We start from the raw sequence: 17,980 nt of genomic DNA on the forward strand, positions 1-17,980 counted from the left end.
CTAACAGGAAACGCACTTTCAACCGTACAAATAACAGGAAATAGATTGTCAACCTTCACATTTTCCTTCCTGTACAATGACGTCTTTGTTCACCGACCAGTGGGATTCAGTTTTCCAAGAAAAATATTCAGGAATGAAAATCGATCACTCGTATTGCATCCAACGTCAACCTTAGAATAGGCAGATATTACACATGAAATGCAAAATGACAATCAAGGCAGAAATTACCAGGGCATTTTTAACTGAAATATAAAATGTTGCAAATTCGCAGCAACCTAACCAGCATATATGGAAACAGGAAGGTAGGTTAATGTTTCAGATCGATGACCTATTGGAACTATACCGAACAGTCGAGTGTTAAAAGTATTTTTCGATTTCATCTCAGACATTGGTGTTCTTAGCTTTCGCAGTGGTCACTCCGTCTTGTTAATCTATAAATTTATTGTTATCGTCCTTCAAAGTTAAAATATCCAGAAAAAATAGGAATCTGTTTACAGTATAGAATAGCCTTGCTAATTAAAATGTAATACAATCTCGAGTTCTCTATACATAAACAGGTCATTGGCGATTATTAACTATAAATATGGCAGGGATGCTGATTTAACATTGTGATTAACATATATGCAGAATCCTAGATAGCAGCATATTCTATCTGCAGATTCTAATAGATTATTCGTCGCACTCGAGGAAATATTGAATTATTTACATACATGTAATTATATCCAAAACTCAAATGTCCTGAACCTAATTTGAAGGATCTGCATTCATAACAAAACCAACAAAAAGCCGAAAATTAATTGCTACATATGCCAAAGTCTTCCCACTATAAGACAACTCAATTTTAAAATATATTCATAAATGTTGTCTGCCCACGAACGACGTTTGTCAGATGAGTAATAGAGATTACAGCATGGAAACAGAGCCTTCGGTCCAACTTGCCCATGCCGACCAGATATCCCAACCCAATCTAGTCTCATCTGCCAGAACCTGGCTCATATCCCTCCAAATCCTTCCTATTCATATACCCATCCAGATGCCTTTTAAATGCATGGAAGTACCATCATAATGAACTACAATAGAAAAGGAGCAATCCAGCTACATTTTCACTCAAAGATACGAACAACGTAGAAAAACCTATCTACTATAAATTATAAAGGATATAAATGGTAAGCGAAGTTCTATAACAATGAAATACTCAAGAGGCATCCAAGGATGATTACATTTCAATCCTGTTTAGTAATCAGTGTAAAAACTGCTGCATTTGCAGGCTATTTTATAGAATTTCGTAAATAAAGATCAAGAGATTCCCATATACTTGTTACTGGGATGGCATAAGAGTATGTAAATAATAAATAATATAACAATCTATAATTCTTATAGTAAATCAATGTGGCATATACTGTACATATGCAGTATGATACTTGATGTATGCATTTTAGAGTATAACCTCTAGATTCAGTTTTTTTTTAAAGTGCAAAATAAATGTAAATGGGAGTGTGCCTTATCAACGCTGTTTGTTCTTGCACACACCGTATCACAATACTTTTAGTAAAACTGCCAGTGCCAAATCGCGCATGTGAACGTTCCTCTCGCCGGCGTCATCACACAAATTCAATCTGCGTGTTAATATTAATACGCATGCGCAATATTCATTGGGATTTACACGGATTTTCTTAGAAGGCTATAATATATCCTGAGCTTTAATGAAAGTGCACCTACATCTGCACGTTCATATTAACATCATGCATTAAGCCATCACCACGCGTGTGTCGTGTTTTCACTGCCATAAGCCATGTAAAAGTAATTTATCATAAATTGAAAATTAAGTTCGAGGCATTGGTAGGAATGATCACCTAATCTTTAGAAAGCGTTAAACCAGAGAATGAAGTTTTTGAGAAATGGATACTGTCTAATGTACTTACTGTTAGTGTATATAGGGGCGTGAGAGAGATTACACAAGCCTAATACTTGAAGGGAAAGTAACATTTTATCATTAAAGAAAGTTTTCAAGGAAATGCTATAAAGGTTGATTTCCTGAGATATCAATTCAGTTCAGAGGCTGTTGTTAACAAAAGATTTAATGTTTCTTTTTTAAAAAATGCTGAGCTTTCAAATTGTTTATTCCATATAGAACAGGGATGGGAAATGTGTTCAAATTAGGAAATTATATACAGGATTTTGGTTTTGCCACCTCTGGGAGTAGAAAATAATACAGAAACTGTTCCTCTAAGTAAAAATCCCTTGCCTCATTCTCATTCTTCCTTCAAACACATCTCTTTGACAAAGCTTTTGGCCAAATTACTCAACTGTCAAACTTGTCTGGTATTACTCTTGAAGAGTCTTGATTTATTTGTGTTAAAAGTGCCATAAAAATTGTTTCTGTTATTTTTAAGCATGTTTGTTTTTTAAATGCTTTTCAGTGCTAATATCTGGGTAAAGATTGATTCATAAAGAAAAGTAATTCAAAAGTTATGGTCTTTGTTGACTGGGTAAGCACTTTTATCCATTCTTAAATGCTTCTGAGAAAGTGGTGATGAGCTGCCATCTTGAACCACTGCTCTCAATTTAATGTAGGAACACCCACAATGTTGTTAGGAAGAGTTCCAGAATTTTGAACTAGCAACAGTGAAGAAATGACAATAGATTTCTAAGTCAGACGGGTAAATGGGTTGGAGGGGAATTTTCTGTTCCCAATGCCCTTGTCCTTCTCCATGATAGTGGCTGTGGGCTTGGAAGGTGCAATTTAAAGGGCTTTAATGAATGTATTCAGTGCATCTTGTTGGTGGTAAGCACTGCTGCTACTGTGCATCAGTGAAGGGAGTGAATGGCATCATATCTATCAAAAACAATCAAAAGGCTGCTTTGTCATGGATGGTATCAGAGTCATGCAGCACATGCCAACCAGGTTTTCCAAATTGAATTTGTCAAGCTTCTTGAGTGTTTTGTCATGATTGAATAGTGAAGTAGACTCGATGGACCGAATGGTCCTGTATCTGCTCCTATATCTTCTGGTCTGGCATCTTGGAATAGTGAGGATGGTGGAGATAAATAGACAGATATGGAGGAGAAGATGGTGCTGAGGTGTGGGGACACATTGGAATTGGATCGGTAACAGTCCCTACAGAATACTGACAAAAGAGTGAAGTGAGATGTTTGGCTGGAGTTGAAGAAAATAATGATCCTTTGGATGCAGAGGCTGGTGGGTTAGTAAATGAGAACCATTGGGACCCTATTGTCATTGTAGGAGGAAAGTGAAGGAGTGAAGGCACAAATGAGGAAAAAGCATCAGACATGGCAAAGGGCCCTGTCAATCATGGTTGCAGGGAGTTCTCAGTTGAGGAAGAAGGTGGACATTTGAGCTCCACCAAGCAGGGAGATAATGTTAGAGCTTTGGTTAAAAAAAACTTTTGATGAGGCTGCCGCTGGAGTACTGTGTATTTCTGGTCATTATACTGTAGGAAGGATGCAATTGCACTGGGATCAGTGCAAAGAAAATTCGACAAGTTATTGCCTTGGATAGAGCATTTCAGCTATAATAAAATGTTGTTTAAGCTTGAGTTATTTTCTTTGGAGTAGAGAAGGTAGAAGCAGGGACCTGATAGAAGTCTATAAGATTATGAGGGGTATAGACACAGTGAAAGGAAAGCAGCTGTTCCCTTTAGTTAAAAAGTCTCAATAACAAGGGAGCATCATTTTAAAGGCAATATGTTCAGAAGGGATTTGAGGATGATGGGTGTTTGGAATGCACAGCCTGGGATGGTAGTGGAGGTGGGAAACCTTATAACCTTTAAAAAGTGCTTGAAGTGTCAAACCATTCAAGACTACAGGCCTAGTTGGAAAAGTGGGACTAGTGTTGGTAGTAGCCTATTTTTGGCTGTATAGACTGTACTGTATGATTGTCCATGCTTGACCCAATGCCATGAGCTGCAAATGTGTTGCTGGTCAAAGCACAGCAGGTTAGGCAGCATCTCAGGAATAGAGAATTCAACGTTTCGAGCATAAGCCCTTCATCAGGAATAAGAGAGAGAGAGCCAAGCAGGCTAAGATAAAAGGTAGGGAGGAGGGACTAGGGGGAGGGGCGATGGAGGTGGGATAGGTGGAAGGAGGTCAAGGTGAGGGTGATAGGCCGGAGTGGGGTGGGGGCGGAGAGGTCAGGAAGAGGATTGCAGGTTAGGAGGGCGGTGCTGAGTTGAGGGAACCGACCCCCATCCCCCATCACGAAGGACTCAAAGCCCTCCGCTTCTTCCTTTCCCGCCGCACTAACCAGTACCCTTCCACTGACACCCTCCTTCGACTGACTGAACTGGTCCTCACCCTGAATAACTTCTCTTTTCAATCCTCCCACTTCCTCCAAACTAAAGGAGTTGCCATGGGCACCCGCATGGGCCCCAGCTATGCCTGCCTCTTCGTAGGATACGTGGAACAGTCCATCTTCCGCAACTACACTGGCACCACCCCCCACCTTTTCCTCTGCTACATCGATGACTGTATCGGCGCTGCCTCGTGCTCCCACGAGGAGGTTGAACAGTTCATCAACTTTACTAACACCTTCCATCCCGACCTGAAATTCACCTGGACTGTCTCAGACTCCTCCCTCCCCTTCCTAGACCTTTCCATTTCTATCTCGGGCGACCGACTCAACACAGACATCTATTATAAACCGACTGACTCCCACAGCTACCTGGACTACACCTCCTCCCACCCTGCCCCCTGTAAAAACGCCATCCCATATTCCCAATTCCTTCGTCTCCGCCGCATCTGCTCCCAGGAGGACCAATTCCAACACCGCACAACCCAGATGGCCTCCTTCTTCAAGGACCGCAGATTCCCCCCAGACGTGATCGACGATGCCCTCCACCGCATCTCCTCCACTTCCCGCTCCTCCGCCCTTGAGCCCCGCTCCTCCAACCGCCACCAAGACAGAACCCCACTGGTTCTCACCTACCACCCCACCAACCTGCGCATACAACGTATTATCCGCCGCCATTTCCGCCACCTCCAAACGGACCCCACCACCAAGGATATATTTCCCTCCCCTCCCCTATCAGCGTTCCGCAAGGACCACTCCCTTCGTGACTCCCTTGTCAGATCCACACCCGCCACCAACCCAACCTCCACCCCCGGCACCTTCCCCTGCAACCGCAGGAAATGTAAAACTTGCGCCCACACCTCCACACTCACTTCCCTCCAAGGCCCCAAGGGATCCTTCCATATCCGCCACAAGTTCACCTGTACCTCCACACACATCATCTATTGCATCCGCTGCACCCGATGTGGCCTCCTCTATATTGGTGAGACAGGCCGCTTACTTGCGGAACGCTTCAGAGAACACCTCTGGGCCGCCCGAACCAACCAACCCAATCACCCCATGGCTCAACACTTTAACTCCCCCTCCCACTCCACCGAGGACATGCAGGTCCTCGGACTCCTCCACCGGCAGAACACAACTACACGACGGCTGGAGGAGGAGCGCCTCATCTTCCGCCTGGGAACCCTCCAACCACAAGGTATGAATTCAGATTTCTCCAGCTTCCTCATTTCCCCTCCCCCCACCTTGTCTCAGTCGGTTCCCTCAACTCAGCACCGCCCTCCTAACCTGCAATCCTCTTCCTGACCTCTCCGCCCCCACCCCACTCCGGCCTATCACCCTCACCTTGACCTCCTTCCACCTATCCCACCTCCATCGCCCCTCCCCCTAGTCCCTCCTCCCTACCTTTTATCTTAGCCTGCTTGGCTCTCTCTCTCTCTTATTCCTGATGAAGGGCTTATGCTCGAAACGTTGAATTCTCTATTCCTGAGATGCTGCCTAACCTGCTGTGCTTTGACCAGCAACACATTTGCAGCTGTGATCTCCAGCATCTGCAGACCTCATTTTTTACCCAATGCCATGAGACTTACTGGGGTCTGCAGCCAATATTGAAAGTTACATGGACAACTCCATTCCAACTTGTAAATGGTGTTGTCCATGTAACTTTCAACACTGTAAAGGTTGTAGGGAACTTCAATCTTTATATAACAAATGGTGGTATTTGTTGCCAAAAGCATTATCAAGTGAGTTCTGCCAGGACCACACAGATTCTGATCTCAGGTTTGTCCAAATATGGACTCAAATGTGTGTGTGTGTGTGTGTGTGCGCGCGCAGTTGGAGACATTTCTAGCATGTGTGTTATTGAGAAGCCCTAGTAAAGTTGGAGTTAATGGGAATCAAAGAAAACCCATTGCTGGTTGAAGACACTTCTAGCATGAAAGAAGAAAGTAGTGCTCGTCTCAGGCACAAGGCATCACTGCAAGGTTCTTCAGGATAATGTCCAAGGCCTGACCATCTTCAATGACCATCTCTCCATTGTAAATTCATAAGTATGGGTATTTGCTGCTGATTACTCAATGTTCAGTCCCATTCATGACTTCTTAGATACGGATTCTGGATTGGTGGTGCTGGAAGAGCACAGTAGTTCAGGCAGCATCCAAGGAGCAGCGAAATTGACGTTTTGGGCAAAAGCCCTTCATCAGAAACGTCGATTTCGCAGCTCCTTGGATGCTGCCTGAAATGCTGTGCTCTTCCAGTACCACTAATCCAGCATCTGCAGTCATTGTTTTCACCTTCTTAGATACTGAATCAGCCCATGTAAAAATGTAGCAAGACTTGGACATCATCCAGTCTTGCCTTATTAAGTGAAAAGTAACATTTACATCACAAAAGTACTAAAAAATAATGATTTCCAATAAGAGGGGAACCAACCATCATCCTTTGACTTTTAATAGCACTACCATTATCCAAAAACTGAATTATATAAGCCATTATAAATACCATGATAACAATAGCAGATAAGAGGATGGACATTCTGCAGTAGATAACTCACCTCGATACTCAAAGCTTTTTCAACATCTACAAGGCACAAATCAGAAATGTGACAGTAAACTGTCTATTTGTCTGGATATCTCTAATGACACTCTAGATATTTGATACCATTAAGGATAAAGCATTCCATTTTACTGGCACCAATCTAATTTTCATTCCCTGACACATAGTGACAGCGGTGTGTAATATCTGAGGGAAAAAGAGTAATGATAAACTTCAGTATGTGGATGTACCTCCTAGAGACGGTGCAAAACTTGACCTACTCTTGGGAAACAAGGCAGGGAGAGTGACGGAGGTGTCAGTGAGGGAGCACTTTGCAGCCACCAATCATAATATTATTAGTTTTAAAATAGTGATGGAAAAGGATAGACCAGATCTAAAAGTTGAAGTTATAAATCGGAGAAAGGCCAATTTTGATGGTATTAGGCAAGAACTTTCAAAAACTGATTGGAGGCAGATGTTCGCAGGTAAAGGGACGGCTGGAAAATGGGAAGCCTTCAGAAATGAGATAACAAGAATCCAGAGAAAGTATATTCTCATCAGGGTGAAAGGGAAGGCTGGTAGGTATAGGGAATGCTGGATGACTAAAGAAATTGAGGGTTTGGTTAAGAAAAAGAAGGAAGCATATGTCAGGTATAGACAGGATAGATCGAGTGAATTCTGAGAAGAGTATAAAGAAAGTAGGAGTATACTTAAGAGGGAAAATCAGGAAGGCAAAATAGGTACATGAGGTAGCTTTGGCAAATAGAATTAAGGAGAATCCAAAGGGTTTTTACAAATATATTAAGGACAAAAGGGTAACTAGGGAGAGAATAGGGCCCCTCAAAGATCAACAAGGCGGCCTTTGTATGTAGCCACAGAAAATGGAGGAGATACTAAATGAATATTTTGCATCAGTATTTACTGTGGAAAAGGATATGGAAGATATAGATTGTAGGGAAATAGATGGTGACATCTTGCAAAATGTCCAGATTACAGAGGAGGACTTGCTGGATGTCTTGAAACAGTTAAAGGTGGATAAATCCCCAGGACTTGATCAGGTGTACCCGAGAATACTGTGGGAAGCTAGAGATGTGATTGCTGGGCCTCTTGCTGAGGTATTTGTATCATCGATAGTCACAGGTGAAGTGCCGGAAGACTGGAGGTTGGAAAACGTGGTGCCACTGTTTAAGAAGGGTGGTAAAGACAAGCCGGGGAACTATAGACTAATGAGTCTGACCTCGGTAGTGGGCAAGTTGTTAGAGGGAATCCTGATGGACAGGATGTACATGTATTTGGAAAGACTAGGACTGATTAGGGATAGTCAACAAGGCTTTGTGTGTGGGAAATCGTGTCTCACAAAGATTGAGTTTTTTGAAGTAACAAAGAAGATTGATGATGGCAGAGCAGTAGATGTGATCTACATGGACTTCACTAAGGCGTTCAACAAGGTTCCCCATGGGAGACTGGCTCACAAGGTTAGATCTCACGGAGTACAGGGAGAACTAGCCATTTGGATACAGAACTGGCTCAAAGGTAGAAGACAGAGGGTGGTGGTGGGTTGTTTTTCAGACTTGAGGCCTGTGACCAGTGGAGTGCCACAAAGATCGGTGCTGGGCCCTCTACTTTTTGTCATTTACATAAATGATTTGGATGCGAGCATAAGAGATACAGTTAGTAAGCTTGCAGATGACACCAATTGGAGGTGTAGTGGACAGCGAAGAGAGTTACTTCAGAAATACAACAGGATCTGGACCAGATGGGCCAGTGGGCTGAGAAGTGGCAGATGGAGTTTAATTCAGATAAATGTGAAGTGCTGCATTTTGAGAAAGCAAATCTTAGCAGGACTTATACACTTAATGGTAAGGTCCTAGAGAGTGTTGCTGAACAAAGAGACCTTGGAGTACAGGTTCATAGCTCCTTGAAAGTGGAGTCGCAGGTAGATAGGATAGTGAAGAGGGCATTTGGCATGCTTTCCTTTATTGGTCAGAGTATTGAGTACAGGAGTTGGGAGGTCATGTTACGGCTGTACAGGACATTGGTTAGGCCACTGTTGGAATATTGCGTGCAATTCTTGTTCCCTTCTTATCCGAACGATATTGTGAAACTTGAAAGGGTTCAGAAAAGATTTACAAGGATTTTGTCAGGTTTGGAGGATTTGAGCTATAGGGGAGGCTGAACGGGCTGGGGCTGTTTTCCCTGAAGCGTCGGAGGCTGAGGGGTGACCTTATAGAGGTTTATAAAATTATGAGGGGCATGGATAGGATAAATAGACAAAGTCTTTTCCCTGGGGTCGGGGAGTCCAGAACTAGAGGGCATAGTTTAGGGTGAGAGGAGAAAGATATAAAAGACACCTAAGAGGCAACGCAGAGGGTGGTACATGTACGGAATGAGCTGCCAGAGGATGTGGTGGAGGCTGGTACAATTGCAACATTTAAAAGGCATCTGATGGGTATATGAATAGGAAGGGTTTGGAGGGATATGGGCCGGGTGAGGCTGGTGGGACTAGATTGGGTTGGGGGGATATCATGCTGTACATCGCTATGTCATTATAAGAGTCATGGTTAGTGGATATTTTTCAAGCTGGAGATTTTACCTTACTGTATTGGCATTTATGCTTTTCCTGATATATATTTACATGATCTAGATCTTGTTGCACAGGGGATAATTTCAAACTTTGCAGACAACACAAAAGTTGGAAGAAACATAAATTGAGGATAGTACAGTATTTCAAAAAGATATTGACAAGTTAGTGGAGTGGGCAAACAGTTGGCAGATGAAGCATCATGTGGAGAAATTTCAGATGATCCACTTTGGGACAAAGACCATAGACAGTATAAAATAAAGGGTATAGTTTTAACAGATGTGGAGGAGCAGAGAAACCTAGGATATCTACGTGAATAGATCATTAACTGCGGCAAGCCGCATAGTGTTATTTTATGACCCAGTGTCAAGCGATCCCCACAGAAGAAGAAAGCTGGTTAAATATTTTTGATCATTTGAAGCACCCAACTATAATTTCCAAACAGAACATGCAAAATCAATATACAGCCTCCAAGGCAACCAAAATGTTGGGTTTTGTGAAATATAACTCTGGTCACTCTTCGGCTGCAGGATCAGAAACGTTGCACCAAACCCTAGTCAGATCACACCTAGAGGACAGCTTGGGGCAGCTAAGTCCCATACACCCTCGAGCAATTTCAATGCCAGGCAGCTCAATTCTTCGCCGACCGTTCCTGGTGGGATCTGGAGCTTCACCCCAGTTGGGCACATTGACAGCCTGACACCACTTCCAGAACCAAAGAAGAGCCTGCAGCTTGATATGGCTCTGTAAAAGTTTGAATGAACAATAAAATATTTCTGAGCAGTTTCCAAACCAGAGCTCCAAAACTGTACACAGCCAAACCTGCTTCTCTTGCTTGCTGTTCAACCGATCTTCCCCCTACCAAGATAGAAAATACAACTCATCATGAATCAATATGCCTTTATAGACTTGTCAAAGGAAAACTGGTAAGTATTTTGTTTTGGGCTGCATTCATTGTGCAGCTCCTGTGAAAATTTCCCAGCGGAAAAGTACAGAAAGAAACCCTTACCAAGTACTGGAGCTCCTAGAGATCGTCCACGAAAGGCAATCAACCAATCCTTAAAACTTTGTGCGATAAGCCAACACTGATGGATAAAAAAAAAGTGCTCCAATGCCTCTCATGTAACGGTGCTAACAGAACGCTGGCTACCAGCGATATCGGTATTTTGCGTGTACGCCCATGTTTTTTCAAGAATAAGAGGTCGCCCTCACCGACTTAAATGGTTTGTTTGTCCCTGGAGCAGAGAGCAGCAGGTTGACAACCCTCTCCTGTCACCATCGCCGAGCGCTCTGACGGCTCTCTCTCTCTGACGGCTCTCTCTCTCTCTCTCTGACGCTCGCGCTTTTAACTGCCACCAACCGACACCTGGCCCGCCACGCGCCTTCCCGCGCTCAGCCCGCGCAGCAGCAACAAACACCATGTCAACGGCTCCGACGCGAGCGGCGTCACGTGCGACCTCCCCCACCATCCATCTCATAGAATGCGCCGTCCGTTGGCGTTGAGTTTGTTCCTTTCCCCAGTTGGTGAACCCACCGACCCACACTCCCTCCACCCCGGCCCCAATCCTTTCATTCTTCACCTCCTATACCCTCACTTCTATCATTCTGTTCCTCCCACCCCCAGTTATTGATGGAGGCACTGGATGATTGGCAACTCAGCTTCACCCAGCCAACCTCCACCATCCAGGTGCTTCCCAAACGTTTTGCCCCAGTCCATTTGGAGACTTGAGCACTGTTACAGCAAGAACTGTGAGGGGAGCAGGGGCACAGGAATACAAATCTGTCTCAAGGCAGCCATTGCTGCCTCAAAGCAGCAGGATCCAACTTGGGGCCCAGCTTTGGGAAGTCTTGCCCTATCCCAGTCTGGTACGAAGGGAGAGTAGACTGGAAAGTCATTGGAAAATAAATTTATTTTTACGGGATGTAGGTTGCCCTGGACAGGGGCAGTATTTGTTGCTCATCCCTAACTGCCCTCAAGGTGTGGCAAAGCAACCTTCTTGATTTATTTTGTTCCAGCTGCTGACTAATGCAATGCTTTTCTTCTACTTTTAGCCTTTCAAATTAGTACAAGTAAATAAACCATTCATCATAAAAACCATAAGAACTGCAGCTACTATAAATCAGGAACACATAAAGAAGTTGCTGGAAAAGCTCAGCAGGTCTGAGAATCTGTGAAAAGAAATCAAAGCTAATGTTTCGAGTCCAGTGACCCTTCCATTCATCATAATCTCTCAAACATGAGGAGCTATTCAGCAGTGGAGACCTCGAGGAAGAAATTGTCACATCTGTGATTTGTCTTATATGAGGGGCGAAGATTGGACTTGAGAAAAGTAATCATCCAAAGACTTAAATTGTGAAATGTGTTTCTAGTGGTGGATGGAGCAAGTCAGTTGGACAGAACATAAGAGTGCTGAAGTTCTCTGAATGATAATGGTGCAAATATTATTGTGAATGTCATCAAAAAATTGCAAGTTATATTGGCCATAATCCATACATTATCCCATATTGTGATGTTCACCAATGAATGCACATGTTCAACACCATTTGCAATCCCTCAGATACTGAAATAATCCATGTTTAACTATTGCCTCTTAATATTCAATGGCAAGGGCATTTTGGAGAGATGGTGGCAGTGATATGGTTGCTGAACTAGCAATCCAGAGACTCAGGAAATGATCTGGTGAGTTGGCAGCTGATGGAATCTGAGTTAAATAAAAATCTAGTGAAGACCATGAATCTATTGTTGATTGTCATTTTAAAAAAATGTTGTTCACTAATATCCTTTCAGGAAGGCAAATTGGCTAAATCTAGTCTGAGCAACATAAGACTACAGACCCAATATTGTTCTCATATAATTGCCAATGATACGTTCAATTCTGTCATCCAAGTAACTAATATATAATGTAAATATGAATGATGGAACGGATCCATGTGGCATTCTATTAGTTGCCAGCCTGTAAATGTCTCATAATCTCAATTCTGTCTTCTGTTAGTTAGATAATCCTCTGTCTATGCTATTATGCGACACCAAAACCATGGGCTCTTATCTTAAGTAGGTTTCTCTGCAATACATTATGAAATATCTTTGGAAATCCACATACATGACATATACTGTTTTCTCTTTGTCTCCTCTGATTTTTACTGCCCCAAAGAATCTATAATAAATTTATCAGACTTGATATCCAATTCATGAGGATATCATAACTCTGCTTAACTATATTGTGCATTTCTAAATTGTCTCCTAGTATATTCTTTACAGTAAACTCTCAACACTTTCCAAATAAACAAATGTTAAGTTAACTGGCCCATAACTACCTATTTTTGTCTCCTTTTTAATAAGGGTGTTACATAGGCAGTTTTCCAAAACCTAATTTTGTTTCAAGATTACTACTATTGCAACCACCATCCCTATACTTACTTCGAGTAGCCAAGGATTCAACATATAATGCCCAGGAGAATTACCACCTATAGCTCCATTAGTTTCCCTAGTCCTTTTTTGTCTAGTTCTTGTTTGCTCCTACACTTTTACCCATTGACTTATTGTTTCCAAAATGCTATTAATATCCTCTCTCATGAAGACTGAAATAAAGTGTTCCTTCAACTCTTCTGCCATTTCTTGGATTCCTATTATTACCCCAAACTCATTCTATAACGAGACTAAATTTACTTTGGCCTCTCTCTTCCTTTTTATATATATTTAAAGAAGTTCTTACTGTCCATTTTATGTTACCTGCTATTTGCCTTCAATTTATTTCCTCCCAATGTTTGGGCTAATATTTGTTAGCTTTTAAAACTTTACCAATCTTCTAATTTATCACTCATCTGTGCCATATTCTATGTTCTTTTAATACCCTGATTGGAAACCATCTTCCTAACTGGAATGCATCTTTACTATGAGTTGCGAGCTATTTTCTTAACTGTCTACCATTGTTCATCAACAGTCTTTTCTGCTGAACTCCTTTCCCACTCCACTCCAGACAGATAACTCTGTTCTTATTTACATGTAATTACTTTTACAGGTCGTTCTGCTATAATCTGTGTTTCGTCAGCGCAAATTGGTTATAAAGCAATTGAAAAATTGTGCATGTTGTTTGGATAAAGCAAACTTTCTACTGAACGGATACAGCAATTTTTTAATTGCAATCATCTACAGCGCAAGGTTGCAGTGGAACACAACTATAAAGACAAGGTATTTTTTATTCATCTTTTAGTAGGATGAGAGCAAAGCTGGTTGTCCAACATCTATTAGGCAGAAGTGAGTACTGCAGATGCTGGAGATTACAGTCAAGATTAGAGTGGTGCTGGAAAAGCACAACAGGTCAGACAGCATCTGAGCAGCAGGAAAAATCAACATTTCGGGCAAAAGCCCCTTCATCAGAAATTCCTGATGAAGGGCTTTTGCCCGAAACATTGATTGTTCTGCTCCTCAGATTCTGCCTGACCTGCTGTGCTTTTCCAGCACCACTTTAATCTTCGCTAGCATTTATTGCCCATCCAAGTTGCCCTTGAGGTGGTGGTGATGAGCTGCCTTCTTGAGCCGCTGCAGTTCACCTGCTCTGTGTCAACCCAAAATGCCCTTAGGGAGGGGATTCTAGGATTTTGACCCAGCGACAGTGAAGGAACAGAGTGATGGATTTCCAGGTCAGGTTAGTGAATGCCTTGGAGAGGAAGTTAAAGTTTGTTGTGTTCCCATATAGCTACTGTCCTTGTTCTAGATGGAAGTGGTCTTGAGTTTGGAAGATGCTGTCTGAAGATCATTGGTGGATCTCTGCAGTGCATCTTGTGGTAGTATACACTGCTGCTACTAAGTATCAGTTGTGGAAGGAATGGATGCTTGTGGATGCAGTGGCAATCACGTGGGCTGCTTTGTCCTGGATGGTGTCAAGCTTCTTGAGTGTTATTAGGACTGTACTCATCCAGGTAACTGGGGAGTATTCCATCACACTCCTGAATTATGCCTTGTAGATGGTGGTCAGGTTTTCTGAAGTCAGGAGGTGAGTTACTCACCACAGTATTCCTAGGCTCTGACTTGCTCTTGTAGCCACTGTGTTTATGTGGTGAATCCAGTTAAGTTTCTGATCAGTGATAACTCCAAGGATGTTGATAATGGTGTCATCATCACTTAAGTCCCCACTCAATGTCAAGGGGCAATTGTTAGATTGTCTCTTGTTGGTGATGGTCATAGCCTGGCATTTGTGTGGTGCGAATGTTACTTGCCCTTTGTCAGTCCAAGACTGGATACTACCCAGATCTTGTTGCATTTGGACTTGGACTGCTTCAGTGTCTGAGGAGTCGTTAATGGTGCTGATTGTGCAATGTTCATTGGCGAACGTTCCCACTTCTGACCTAATGATGGATGATCGTTGATGAAGCAGCTGAAGATGGTTGGGCCTAGGACACTCCCCTGAGGAACTCCTGCAGAGATGACCGACCTCCAACAACACGACCATCTTCCTATGTGTCAGGTATGACTCAAACCACCAGAGAATTCCCATTGATTTCAATTTTGCTCGGGCTCCTTGATGCCACATTCAGTCAAAAGCAGCCTTGGTGTCAAGGCATGTCACTCTTACCTCACTTCTGGAATTCAGCTCTTTTGGCCATGTTTAAACCAAGACTGTAATGAAGTCAGGAGCTCAGTCGCCCTAGCGGAACCCAAACTGGGCATCACTGAGTGGGTTCTGCTTGATAGCACTGTTGATGATACCTCCATCACTTGACTGATGGCCCAGGTTGGATTTGTCCTGCTTTTTATGTACATGGCATATTTGGGCAATTTTCCACACCAGTGTTGTTATTGTACTAGAACAGTTTGGCTAGGGAATTCTGAAGCACAAGTTTTCAGTACTATTGCTGGAATGCTGTTTTGGGCTGTAGTCTTTGCAGTATCCAGTGCTTCCAACCATTTCTTGATATCACGTGGAGTGAATCAAATTGGCTGAAGACTGGTATCTATAATACTGAGGAGCACTGAAGGAGGCCAAGATGGATCATCTACTTGGCACTTCTGCAAAAGCTTCAGATTTATCTTTTGCTTCGAAGTGCTGGACTCTTCCATTATTGTGGATGGGGATACTTGTAGAACCTCCTCCTCCGGTGAATTGGTTAATTGTCCACCACAATTCATGAGCGGATGTGGCAGGACTACAGAAGGTAGATTTGATCTGATGGTTGTGGTAACGCTTAGCTCTTTCTATCACTTGCTGTTCATTCTGTTGAGCATGCAAGTAGTCTTGTTTAGTGGCTTCACCAGTTGACACCTCATCTTCAGGTATGCCTGTGCTGCTTTTGGCATGCCCTCCTGCAATCTCCAGCCAGGCCATGAGGTCACAGAGTCATAGAGATGTACAGCACGGAAACAGACCCTTCAGTCCAACCCGTTCATGCCAACCAGATATCCCAACCCAATTTAGTCCCACCTACCAGCACCCAGCCCATATCCCTCCAAACCCTTCCTATTCATATACCCATCCAAATGCCTCTTAAATGTTGCAATTGTACCAGCCTCCACCACAGCCAGGGAATTCCTAGAGACATGGCACTCATCCACAGATTCTAATCAACAAACACATCGAGCTGGACCCAACATAGCGGCCACTGCAGCGGACAGCTGGAACTGACAACCAGAAGTGGCAGAGACAAACCACTATAAATGCCGGAGGAAACGTCACAGAAGCATTTCACAGGAGGCTCCCAAGCACTGAGGATGTCACCTAGACCGGGGACGAAATGTCTGCAACACAAATTCCCAGCTCGGCGAACAGAACCACAACAACGAGCACCCGAGCTACAAATCTTCTCACAAACTTTGAAAGGCAGAAAGTTTAGATGGGACCAAAGGAAGATATTTTTCACCCAGAGTGCGGCAGGGATCTGAAACTGAGACCAGTAACTTTAAAAAGTGCTTGGACAAATATGAAGCATCGAAACCTTTAAGGTTGTGAACCCAGCGCAGCAAGAACAGACAAGCATAATGAATTTTGACAGTACAGACTTAATGAGCCAAAGGGCTTCTTCTGTGCTGCACGATTCTCTGATTCTACCTGCCAAACAGATGACCTATCATGGCTTCCTCCAGATATTTGCAGCTTCACAGATGCTAGTCCTCAGCCCATTTGATCCACTCCACATAACATCAAGATACCATTGAGCTGTTAAATACTGCAAGGGCTATGGTATCTCACAACATTCCTGCAATAATATCGAAGACTTGTGCTCCAGAACTTGCCACACTCCTAGTTAAACTGTTACAGCACAGCCACAAAATTGGCAGCTACCTGACCATGTGGAAAATTGCATTGCTATGTCTTGTACACCAAGCAGTCAGATCCAATCTAATCAGTTACATTAGTCTACTCTTATTAGTCAGTAAAGTGACAAAGTTGTCAGTGATATAAATAGCACTTGCTCAGCAATCTGATCACTGACACTCATTTGGGATCTGCCAGGGCCTTTCTCTCCTGATCTCTTTACAGCCATGGTTCAATCACAGAAGAAAAAGCTGAAGTCCACTGATGAGGTAACAGAGACTGCCCTTGACATCAATGTCATATTTGACTGGGTCACAGAAGAGCCTGAGCAAAATTAGAATTAAAGGGAAACGGGGGCAATTTTCATCTGACTGGTACCATACCTAGCACAAATAAAGATGATGTCGTTCAGTCATCCGAACTCCATGACATCATTGACACGGGATGATTTACACCCAACCATCTTAAGTTACTTCATCGATGATCTTCCATCCACTAAGTTCAGAAATTAAGTTGTTTGCTCATAATTGCACAATTTGCAATTCCTCAGACACTGAAGCTGTCAATGTTCAAATGCAGCAAGATCTGGACAACATCCAAGTTTGGGCTGACAAGTGACAACTAACATTTGCACCACATAAGTGTCAGGCAATGACCATCTAAATTAAGAGTGAATCTAACCATCATCCCAAGACATTCAATTGCATTACCATCAGTGAATCTTGCACTATTAACATCTGGAGAGTTACTGAGAGAAACTGAACTGGGCTTGCAATATAAATACTGTGACTACAGAATGGGTCAGAGACTAGGAATCTTGCAGCAAGTAACTCACCCCTCGACTCCTGACCTCGTGAAGGGCTTAAGCCCGAAACGTCCATTCTCCTGCTCCTCGCATGCTGCCTGCTCTGTTGTGCTTTTCGAACGCCAGACTCTTGACACACACCTCTGGGGTCCCCAAAGCCTCGCCATTTATAAGACCTGAGTCAGAAATGTTATGGAATACTCCTCACTTGCTCGATGAATGCACCTCCAACAACACTCAAGAAGTTCGGCTACCAGCAAGTTGTCCTCCAAACCACTGACAAACCTGACTTAAAACTATAATGCCATTCTTCAGCATCACTGGGTTAAATCACACCCTAACAGCACAGTGGTTGTGGTGGGGAGGGGAGGATTACCTACACTAAGTGCACTATAGCAGTTCATCACCACTTTCACAAGGGCAACTAGTGATGGGAAATAAATAAAATTACTGGAGAAACTCAGGAGGTCTGGCAGCATCCATGACAAGAAAGCAGAGTAACT

This window comes from Hemiscyllium ocellatum, chromosome 5, assembly GCF_020745735.1.
Source record: "Hemiscyllium ocellatum isolate sHemOce1 chromosome 5, sHemOce1.pat.X.cur, whole genome shotgun sequence".
NCBI classification, from domain to species: Eukaryota; Metazoa; Chordata; class Chondrichthyes; order Orectolobiformes; family Hemiscylliidae; genus Hemiscyllium; species Hemiscyllium ocellatum.